Source organism: Gouania willdenowi, unplaced genomic scaffold (genome assembly GCF_900634775.1).
Source record: "Gouania willdenowi unplaced genomic scaffold, fGouWil2.1 scaffold_62_arrow_ctg1, whole genome shotgun sequence".
NCBI classification, from domain to species: domain Eukaryota; kingdom Metazoa; phylum Chordata; class Actinopteri; order Blenniiformes; family Gobiesocidae; genus Gouania; species Gouania willdenowi.
In genome coordinates this window covers 842,609-853,069 of record NW_021145227.1, presented here as the reverse complement: position 1 = coordinate 853,069, position 10,461 = coordinate 842,609, and the positions used below count along the sequence as shown (strand labels likewise).

The window sequence follows — 10,461 nt, the reverse complement described above, 5'->3', positions numbered from 1 at the left end:
TNTGATAATCTGAAGAGAGGCCTCGGGGGGCAACATGAGACAAAAAGGTTGGGAAACACTGACATATACAACGAGGGCTGGGCAATAAAATAACAATATATTTCACCACAAAATGTCTGATCATTTCAATGAACTCCAAAAAAATCCAGAAAAAAACCATGACCCAGAACTGCAAGGCATTCTGGGGGATGAAGGCAGATTGAACAGATTTAGCAGTTTAATGGTTTGTCACCTGAATGATTTATTATATACATTTCTGATAAAAAAAAAAAACAGAATTTGTAAAATAAAATAAATGAATTTTATAGGGCTCTACTTTAAGCCTAAGGTGAAACACTTGTCTTTGCACTGAAGCCATGTTTTTTTTTCCCAACAATTTTATGCTGGTTTAATGCTGACATTACTCTTTGTTTAATGTCACAGATGTTAGTTCTACCTCAGGTATTATTATTTTCTAAACACTTTGCACATTGTGTGATTAAGCATGTATTTAATTTATATATATATATATGTACATAACCAGTTTACTTATTTTATAGTTTCTGTTTTTTCCCATAGTTGTGTTGATGTCTTTTTAAAGGTAAAGATTACATTTAAAATTTTAATTCAGCCTTTTTTTTCTTGTGGTTGTTATTTTGAATGGGTAAAAATAAGTAAATCAATAATTATGGAAATCAACTGATATGAAATATTTATAATGTGATACATTTTCCAGCCATATCACCCAGCCCTATGTACAACTTAGTCATCAGTGCAACATTCTGTCTTGGAGAAGGAGAAATGGTAATGACAGGAAGAGCAGAGTAGCAGCGGTTAGAGAAAAGTAATATCAAATACCTGGAGAACAGCATCAGTTCTTGCACGGTGTCAGGCTCCAGCAGCACTTTTCTTAGCTTGGAAGATGGACAGCAGTTGAAATGAATTTGGCCTCAACATTTACTGTGGTGATCTGCTGGAACTCTGCATTGACCTTAAAAAACAACAGAAAACACAAATACACAGAGGCCACATTAGTGGGTGGAGCTTGTGTAGCTTCAACCTCAGATGGAATTGTTTCAAATCCTGACCTCAGACACATCAAACAAGGAAGACCACCTCTCCACCATCTCCTGGATGCTCATCTGAAAGACTGATGATGTCATGTCTTCTAAACACAAATGCTGAGCTTCTTCTTACCTCAGACAGGATTTGGAGCTGCTGTGTCTGGTGATCACTGCTTTTACCTGAAGGCTAGTCTGGTAGATAGTTTATGGATGACGCCTGAAAAGTGCAGATCTTACATTTCCATCCCATAAACTGATACCTGAAGGAAGAAGAGAAGAAGGAGGAATTGAGAGCTGATTTGTCCTGCCTCAGACTGATGTCCTCTGTCTGTCCCTACTGGTATCCCTGTCATGTTAAACATATGTAACCCTTGTCCCACATAGCTATGCTATATTTCCCATGAGTGTGAAGTATTATGGGACAGGACCTGAGTTCATTGTTTAAACTGTTTAATTTATTATTATCCTCAAATTTACCTCCTTTAAATTTTAACACCATTTAACTTTCTAAACTTAATCAATTAAATAAATAAAGACATCACATAACTGTACTTTAAATGCAATAATCCTGTCACAGATATTTATTTATAAAACAATAAAAAATACATCTTTTTATAAGTCTCTCTTTGGGAAACAAAACACAAGCACTTAAAGTGTTATATAAACAAAATTGCTCAAATAAAATATTAAAGTTATTTAGTATTATTTTAAAAATTTGACCTTCTAATAAAAAAAAAAATTCTTCTTATAACCTTTTTGTAAGAGGAAGAAAAAAACTAATAAAATTTAAAAAAAATAAACCACACACATGCACACACGGTAGAACTGACCTGAATAAAGATGGTTTAATCCCATAACAACAGATGCTGCTCATGTTGCTAGTATTTCCAGACCACTATCTCACTAGCAGTGTTTACATATAGTCCATCTTTTCTCCTTTATGGTTCTGTTGATGCTGAAACAAAACGTTTCCACTCCTCTGACGTGTTGCACACTGCATTATGCACAATCCGCCATGTTTTCTTTCCCCTCTGACCTCACACTGTCCCACCACGCCATTGGCTAAACCGACTGTAACCTATGACGCCGCCCGCCGCAATGCATTATGGTACTTGTTGTTTACTCTGAAAAAGTCCCATCCATCAAAATACTGTAACTTATTTCATTAAACTCTAATGACATTACAAATGTAGCCCTTTTTTGCTTAATGTGATTTAAATGAGTGGGCTCTGGGTTCTTTTTAAAGCGTACTCACGTACTAATCAAATCTAACCTAATTTTATTTAATAATTTGAATTATGGGAACACAACCACAAGCAACACCACACACTAAATGTAACTGACTTTGACACAAATTAGCACCAGACACAAGGTAAAATATAAAAAAGATCACTGTCTCTTTAATGAGTAAAATAAACTCAGAAATAAAATAATAATGTCCGACTTCCACTCTGTTAATAAACACAGCAAGATCAACTGTAAAATGAACCCTTGCTCACACACAAGGCAAACAAACAGAAAAAAAATAACACAAACTAGTTCTAAAGCCGACACAATACATCCTACGTTACAGGCTTGTATCGCTGCTTGTTTAAGTGCAGGACTAAAACACCTTGGTTGCTTCACTCACAGAGCAGCCACAATGTACTGTGGCATGTAGCCTAAGATGGAACTAAAATTAATGGTATTTACATCAGTTGTACAGTAGAGTGATATGATCCATAAGAAGTCCTGGTGCCATTGTTGCTTTATATCAGCACTCTTGAAATGTCTGTCGTCCAATCAAATCATTTGGTCAGAACTAACTGTTGTAAAATAGCATATATAAGTAGAGGAATTAATGACATACTAACAGATACATTGTAGGGAGAACCCACAAAGTCATTAACTGCACTTGCCTTTAACTCCTTGATTAAAGCATTATCATCTTCCACAGGGTGATCAATGGGACATCGGATGAAGAATTCTCTGGTTTTCTCAACAGCAACTCCACTCTGTTAAAGAGAGAATGTATTATAAAAACATCACATATACCAGTGGTTCCCAACCAGGGGTACGTGTACCTCTAGAGGTACTTGAACACACATAGGGGGTACTTGGAAACATTGATGAATCTATTTCTAACAAACTGAGTCATTTTTAAGCCTATTTCAGACACTACATGCTCATCCAACAGCTTTTCCACCATAAAAATCCACAATAAACTGCATTAATGAAATAAACAATATTGTGGCTTTAATATCCTACTAATTTGTTACTAACATGTTATGCACATTACTAAAAATTTAGGTAAATATATTCTCTGCTATACAATAATTAGAATGCACAAAATTGATAGTGTGCGTTAAACGTACATGTTGACATTTTCAAGCTATTAACATGTAAATACAACAAGAAAGGTTACTAAATTGAAGAGATGAAGGGGTTCTTCTAATCTGAAGAGAGGCCTCGGGGGGCAACATGAGACAAAAAGGTTGGGAAACACTGACATATACAACGAGGGCTGGGCAATAAAATAACAATATATTTCACCACAAAATGTCTGATCATTTCAATGAACTCCAAAAAATCCAGAAAAAAACCATGACCCAGAACTGCAAGGCATTCTGGGGGATGAAGGCAGATGAACAGATTTAGCAGTTTAATGGTTTGTCACCTGGAATGATTTATTATATACATTTCTGATAAAAAAAAAAAAAACAGAATTTGTAAAATAAAATAAATGAATTTTATAGGGCTCTACTTTAAGCCTAAGGTGAAACACTTGTCTTTGCACTGAAGCCATGTTTTTTTTCCCAACAATTTTATGCTGATTTAATGCTGACATTACTCTTTGTTTAATGTCACAGATGTTAGTTCTACCTCAGGTATTATTATTTTCTAAATACTTTGCACATTGTGTGATTAAGCATGTATTTAATTTATATATATATATATATATATGTACATAACCAGTTTACTTATTTTATAGTTTCTGTTTTTTCCCATAGTTGTGTTGATGTCTTTTTAAAGGTAAAGATTACATTTAAAATTTTAATTCAGCCTTTTTTTCTTGTGGTTGTTATTTTGAATGGGTAAAAATAAGTAAATCAATAATTATGGAAATCAACTGATATGAAATATTTATAATGTGATACATTTTCCAGCCATATCACCCAGCCCTATGTACAACTTAGTCATCAGTGCAACATTCTGTCTTGGAGAAGGAGAAATGGTAATGACAGGTAGAGCAGAGTAGCAGCGTTAGAGAAAAGTAATATCAAATACCTGGAGAACAGCATCAGTTCTTGCACGGTGTCAGGCTCCAGCAGCACTTTTCTTAGCTTGGAAGATGGACAGCAGTTGAAATGAATTTGGCCTCAACATTTACTGTGGTGATCTGCTGGAACTCTGCATTGACCTTAAAAAACAACAGAAAACACAAATACACAGAGGCCACATTAGTGGGTGGAGCTTGTGTAGCTTCAACCTCAGATGGAATTGTTTCAAATCCTGACCTCAGACACATCAAACAAGGAAGACCACCTCTCCACCATCTCCTGGATGCTCATCTGAAGACTGATGATGTCATGTCTTCTAAACACAAATGCTGAGCTTCTTCTTAACCTCAGACAGGATTTGGAGCTGCTGTTGTTCCTGGTGATCACTGCTTTTACCTGAAGGCTAGTCTGGTAGATAGTTTATGGATGACGCCTGAAAAGTGCAGATCTTACATTTCCATCCCATAAACTGATACCTGAAAGGAAGAAGAGAAGAAGAGGATTGAGAGCTGATTTGTCCTGGCCTCAGACTGATGTCCTCTGTCTGTCCCTACTGGTATCCCTGTCATGTTAAACATATGTAACCCTTGTCCCACATAGCTATGCTATATTTCCCATGAGTGTGAAGTATTATGGGACAGGACCTGAGTTCATTGTTTAAACTGTTTAATTTATTATTATCCTCAAATTTACCTCCTTTAAATTTTAACACCATTTAACTTTCTAAACTTAATCAATTAAAATAAATAAAGACATCACATAACTGTACTTTAAATGCAATAATCCTGTCACAGATATTTATTTATAAAACAATAAAAAATACATCTTTTTATAAGTCTCTCTTTGGGAAACAAAACACAAGCACTTAAAGTGTTATATAAACAAAATTGCTCAAATAAAATATTAAAGTTATTTAGTATTATTTTAAAAATTTGACCTTCTAATAAAAAAAAAATTCTTCTTATAACCTTTTTGTAAGAGGAAGAAAAAAACTAATAAAATTTAAAAAAAAATAAACCACACACATGCACACACGGTAGAACTGACCTGAATAAAGATGGTTTAATCCCATAACAACAGATGCTGCTCATGTTGCTAGTATTTCCAGACCACTATCTCACTAGCAGTGTTTACATATAGTCCATCTTTTCTCCTTTATGGTTCTGTTGATGCTGAAACAAAACGTTTCCACTCCTCTGACGTGTTGCACACTGCATTATGCACAATCCGCCATGTTTTCTTTCCCCTCTGACCTCACACTGTCCCACCACGCCATTGGCTAAACCGACTGTAACCTATGACGCCGCCCGCCGCAATGCATTATGGTACTTGTTGTTTACTCTGAAAAAGTCCCATCCATCAAAATACTGTAACTTATTTCATTAAACTCTAATGACATTACAAATGTAGCCCTTTTTTGCTTAATGTGATTTAAATGAGTGGGCTCTGGGTTCTTTTTAAAGCGTACTCACGTACTAATCAAATCTAACCTAATTTTATTTAATAATTTGAATTATGGGAACACAACCACAAGCAACACCACACACTAAATGTAACTGACTTTGACACAAATTAGCACCAGACACAAGGTAAAATATAAAAAAGATCACTGTCTCTTTAATGAGTAAAATAAACTCAGAAATAAAATAATAATGTCCGACTTCCACTCTGTTAATAAACACAGCAAGATCAACTGTAAAATGAACCCTTGCTCACACACAAGGCAAACAAACAGAAAAAAAATAACACAAACTAGTTCTAAAGCCGACACAATACATCCTACGTTACAGGCTTGTATCGCTGCTTGTTTAAGTGCAGGACTAAAACACCTTGGTTGCTTCACTCACAGAGCAGCCACAATATACTGTGGCATGTAGCCTAAGATGGAACTAAAATTAATGGTATTTACATCAGTTGTACAGTAGAGTGATATGATCCATAAGAAGTCCTGGTGCCATTGTTGCTTTATATCAGCACTCTTGAAATGTCTGTCGTCCAATCAAATCATTTGGTCAGAACTAACTGTTGTAAAATAGCATATATAAGTAGAGGAATTAATGACATACTAACAGATACATTGTAGGGAGAACCCACAAAGTCATTAACTGCACTTGCCTTTAACTCCTTGATTAAAGCATTATCATCTTCCACAGGGTGATCAATGGGACATCGGATGAAGAATTCTCTGGTTTTCTCAACAGCAACTCCACTCTGTTAAAGAGAGAATGTATTATAAAAACATCACATATACCAGTGGTTCCCAACCAGGGGTACGTGTACCTCTAGAGGTACTTGAACACACATAGGGGGTACTTGGAAACATTGATGAATCTATTTCTAACAAACTGAGTCATTTTTAAGCCTATTTCAGACACTACATGCTCATCCAACAGCTTTTCCACCATAAAAATCCACAATAAACTGCATTAATGAAATAAACAATATTGTGGCTTTAATATCCTACTAATTTGTTACTAACATGTTATGCACATTACTAAAAATTTAGGTAAATATATTCTCTGCTATACAATAATAAGAATGCACAAAATTGATAGTGTGCGTTAAACATACATGTTGACATTTTCAAGCTATTAACATGTAAATACAACAAGAAAGGTTACTAAATTGAAGAGATGAAGGGGTTCTTCTAATCTGAAGAGAGGCCTCGGGGGGCAACATGAGACAAAAAGGTTGGGAAACACTGACATATACAACGAGGGCTGGGCAATAAAATAACAATATATTTCACCACAAAATGTCTGATCATTTCAATGAACTCCAAAAAAATCCAGAAAAAAACCATGACCCAGAACTGCAAGGGATTCTGGGGGATGAAGGCAGATGAACAGATTTAGCAGTTTAATGGTTTGTCACCTGGAATGATTTATTATATACATTTCTGATAAAAAAAAAAAAAACAGAATTTGTAAAATAAAATAAATGAATTTTATAGGGCTCTACTTTAAGCCTAAGGTGAAACACTTGTCTTTGCACTGAAGCCATGTTTTTTTTCCCAACAATTTTATGCTGATTTAATGCTGACATTACTCTTTGTTTAATGTCACAGATGTTAGTTCTACCTCAGGTATTATTATTTTCTAAATACTTTGCACATTGTTTGATTAAGCACGTATTTAATTTATATATATATATGTACATAACCAGTTTACTTATTTTATAGTTTCTATTTTTTCCCATAGTTGTGTTGATGTCTTTTTAAAGGTAAAGATTACATTTAAAATTTTAATTCAGCCTTTTTTTCTTGTGGTTGTTATTTTGAATGGGTAAAAATAAGTAAATCAATAATTATGGAAATCAACTGATATGAAATATTTATAATGTGATACATTTTCCAGCCATATCACCCAGCCCTATGTACAACTTAGTCATCAGTGCAACATTCTGTCTTGGAGAAGGAGAAATGGTAATGACAGGTAGAGCAGAGTAGCAGCGTTAGAGAAAAGTAATATCAAATACCTGGAGAACAGCATCAGTTCTTGCAAGGTGTCAGGCTCCAGCAGCACTTTTCTTAGCTTGGAAGATGGACAGCAGTTGAAATGAATTTGGCCTCAACATTTACTGTGGTGATCTGCTGGAACTCTGCATTGACCTTAAAAAACAACAGAAAACACAAATACACAGAGGCCACATTAGTGGGTGGAGCTTGTGTAGCTTCAACCTCAGATGGAATTGTTTCAAATCCTGACCTCAGACACATCAAACAAGGAAGACCACCTCTCCACCATCTCCTGGATGCTCATCTGAAGACTGATGATGTCATGTCTTCTAAACACAAATGCTGAGCTTCTTCTTAACCTCAGACAGGATTTGGAGCTGCTGTTGTTCCTGGTGATCACTGCTTTTACCTGAAGGCTAGTCTGGTAGATAGTTTATGGATGATGCCTGAAAATGTGCAGATCTTACATTTCCATCCCATAAACTGATACCTGAAAGGAAGAAGAGAAGAAGAGGATTGAGAGCTGATTTGTCCTGGCCTCAGACTGATGTCCTCTGTCTGTCCCTACTGGTATCCCTGTCATGTTAAACATATGTAACCCTTGTCCCACATAACTATGTTATATTTCCCATGAGTGTGAAGTATTATGGGACAGGACCTGAGTTCATTGTTTAAACTGTTTAATTTATTATTATCCTCAAATTTACCTCCTTTAAATTTTAACACCATTTAACTTTCTAAACTTAATCAATTAAAATAAATAAAGACATCACATAACTGTACTTTAAATGCAATAATCCTGTCACAGATATTTATTTATAAAACAATAAAAAATACATCTTTTTATAAGTCTCTCTTTGGGAAACAAAACACAAGCACTTAAAGTGTTATATAAACAAAATTGCTCAAATAAAATATTAAAGTTATTTAGTATTATTTTAAAAATTTGACCTTCTAATAAAAAAAAAAATTCTTCTTATAACCTTTTTGTAAGAGGAAGAAAAAAACTAATAAAATTTAAAAAAAAATAAACTACACACACGCACACACGGTAGAACTGACCTGAATAAAGATGGTTTAATCCCATAACAACAGATGCTGCTCATGTTGCTAGTATTTCCAGACCACTATCTCACTAGCAGTGTTTACATATAGTCCATCTTTTCTCCTTTATGGTTCTGTTGATGCTGAAACAAAACGTTTCCACTCCTCTGACGTGTTGCACACTGCATTATGCACAATCCGCCATGTTTTCTTTCCCCTCTGACCTCACACTGTCGCACCACCCATTGGCTAAACCGCCTGTAACCTATGCCCGCCGCAATGCATTTTGGTACTTGTTGTTTACTCTGAAAAAGTCCGATCCATCAAAATACTGTAACTTATTTCATTAAACTCTAATAACATTACAAATGTAGCCCTTTTTTGCTGAATGTAATTTAAATGAGTGGGCTCTGAGTTCTTTTTAAAGCGTACTCACGTACTAATCAAATCTAACCTAATTTTATTTAATAATTTGAATTATGGGAACACAACCACAAGCAACACCACACACTAAATGTAACTGACTTTGACACAAATTAGCCCCAGACACAAGGTAAAATATAAAAAAGATCACTGTCTCTTTAATGAGTAAAATAAACTCAGAAATAAAATAATAATGTCCGACTTCCACTCTGTTAATAAACACAGCAAGATCAACTGTAAAATGAACCCTTGCTCACACACAAGGCAAACAAACAGAAAAAAAATAACACAAACTAGTTCTAAAGCCGACACAATACATCCTACGTTACAGGCTTGTATCGCTGCTTGTTTAAGTGCAGGACTAAAACACCTTGGCTGCTTCACTCACAGAGCATGAATAAAAATAAAATAAAACTCCATACCTGGTGCAAACGTGTTTTCTCCATCCAGATGACTTCAGGCAAGAATTATCCCCAGCTCAGACTACAGCAGTACTAACAGCGTGTGAGCTGATTTAGCCACGCACAATGTAACAAGACTCCGTGATAAAACTCAGTTCACAAGCCTCGTGTTCAACCTTTACGATGTCCTCACTCACTCCAGTCTTTGTAAAACACCAGCAGCTTCTTCTTTCCAATAAAACCACCGTATATCTCATTTAAAAGTCACTAAAACAAGTTATTCCATCGCTGCTTCTTCTGCTGCTGCTACTGCTGCTCCGTGACTCCTTACACTAGAACAAAACAGCATATAACCCACCTGTGTTGCCTTCACGGACCTACTCATCGTAGGACATTACACAATCCGCAGGTAAAACACAGTAATTGAACTTAACATATAATATACTATTCTTTTCACAATGAACATGTTTTAGACATTTTGTCATTAACTTATAGGTATTTTAATTAAATTAAACAATACAAATAATTATAACTCTCTTTCATATTTATAATTTTTTATGCTTCACTTGCTTTTCTTTATATATATATATATATATATATATATATATATATATATATATATATATATATATACATATATATATATATATATATATATATATATGCTTGTTTTAACCGGGTTTCACAAGACCTCAGTGACTGACATTAAAGATGCAAACAAGTTCAGTTTCACTACTAATTTTAAATAAAGTCTTTTATAAACATGTAAACCATATCTGTAGTTTTGTTAAATGCATATTTTAATGAACTTATGAACTTATTTTTTATTTACA

General features: G+C 34.7%; 2 long non-coding RNA genes across 3 annotated transcripts; both read right to left on the bottom strand.

Moving 5' to 3' along the window:
* Positions 1 to 2,941: 2,941 nt before the first annotated feature.
* On the bottom strand, positions 2,942 to 5,496 carry LOC114460712 (uncharacterized). Its single transcript, XR_003673707.1, has 4 exons — positions 5,351 to 5,496; positions 4,541 to 4,779; positions 4,311 to 4,443; positions 2,942 to 3,037 (listed from the first exon to the last, which is right to left on the bottom strand). It is a non-coding gene; the product is annotated as an uncharacterized LOC114460712 (long non-coding RNA).
* Positions 5,497 to 6,453: 957 nt separating this feature from the next.
* LOC114460717 (uncharacterized) lies at positions 6,454 to 9,944 on the bottom strand. 2 transcript variants are annotated; one of them, XR_003673712.1, is made up of 4 exons: positions 9,650 to 9,944; positions 8,011 to 8,250; positions 7,781 to 7,913; positions 6,454 to 6,514 (listed from the first exon to the last, which is right to left on the bottom strand). It is a non-coding gene; the product is annotated as an uncharacterized LOC114460717 (long non-coding RNA). The 2 variants fall into 2 exon arrangements; XR_003673713.1 differs by lacking the exon at positions 9,650 to 9,944 and adding an exon at positions 8,823 to 8,992.
* Positions 9,945 to 10,461: the final 517 nt, after the last annotated feature.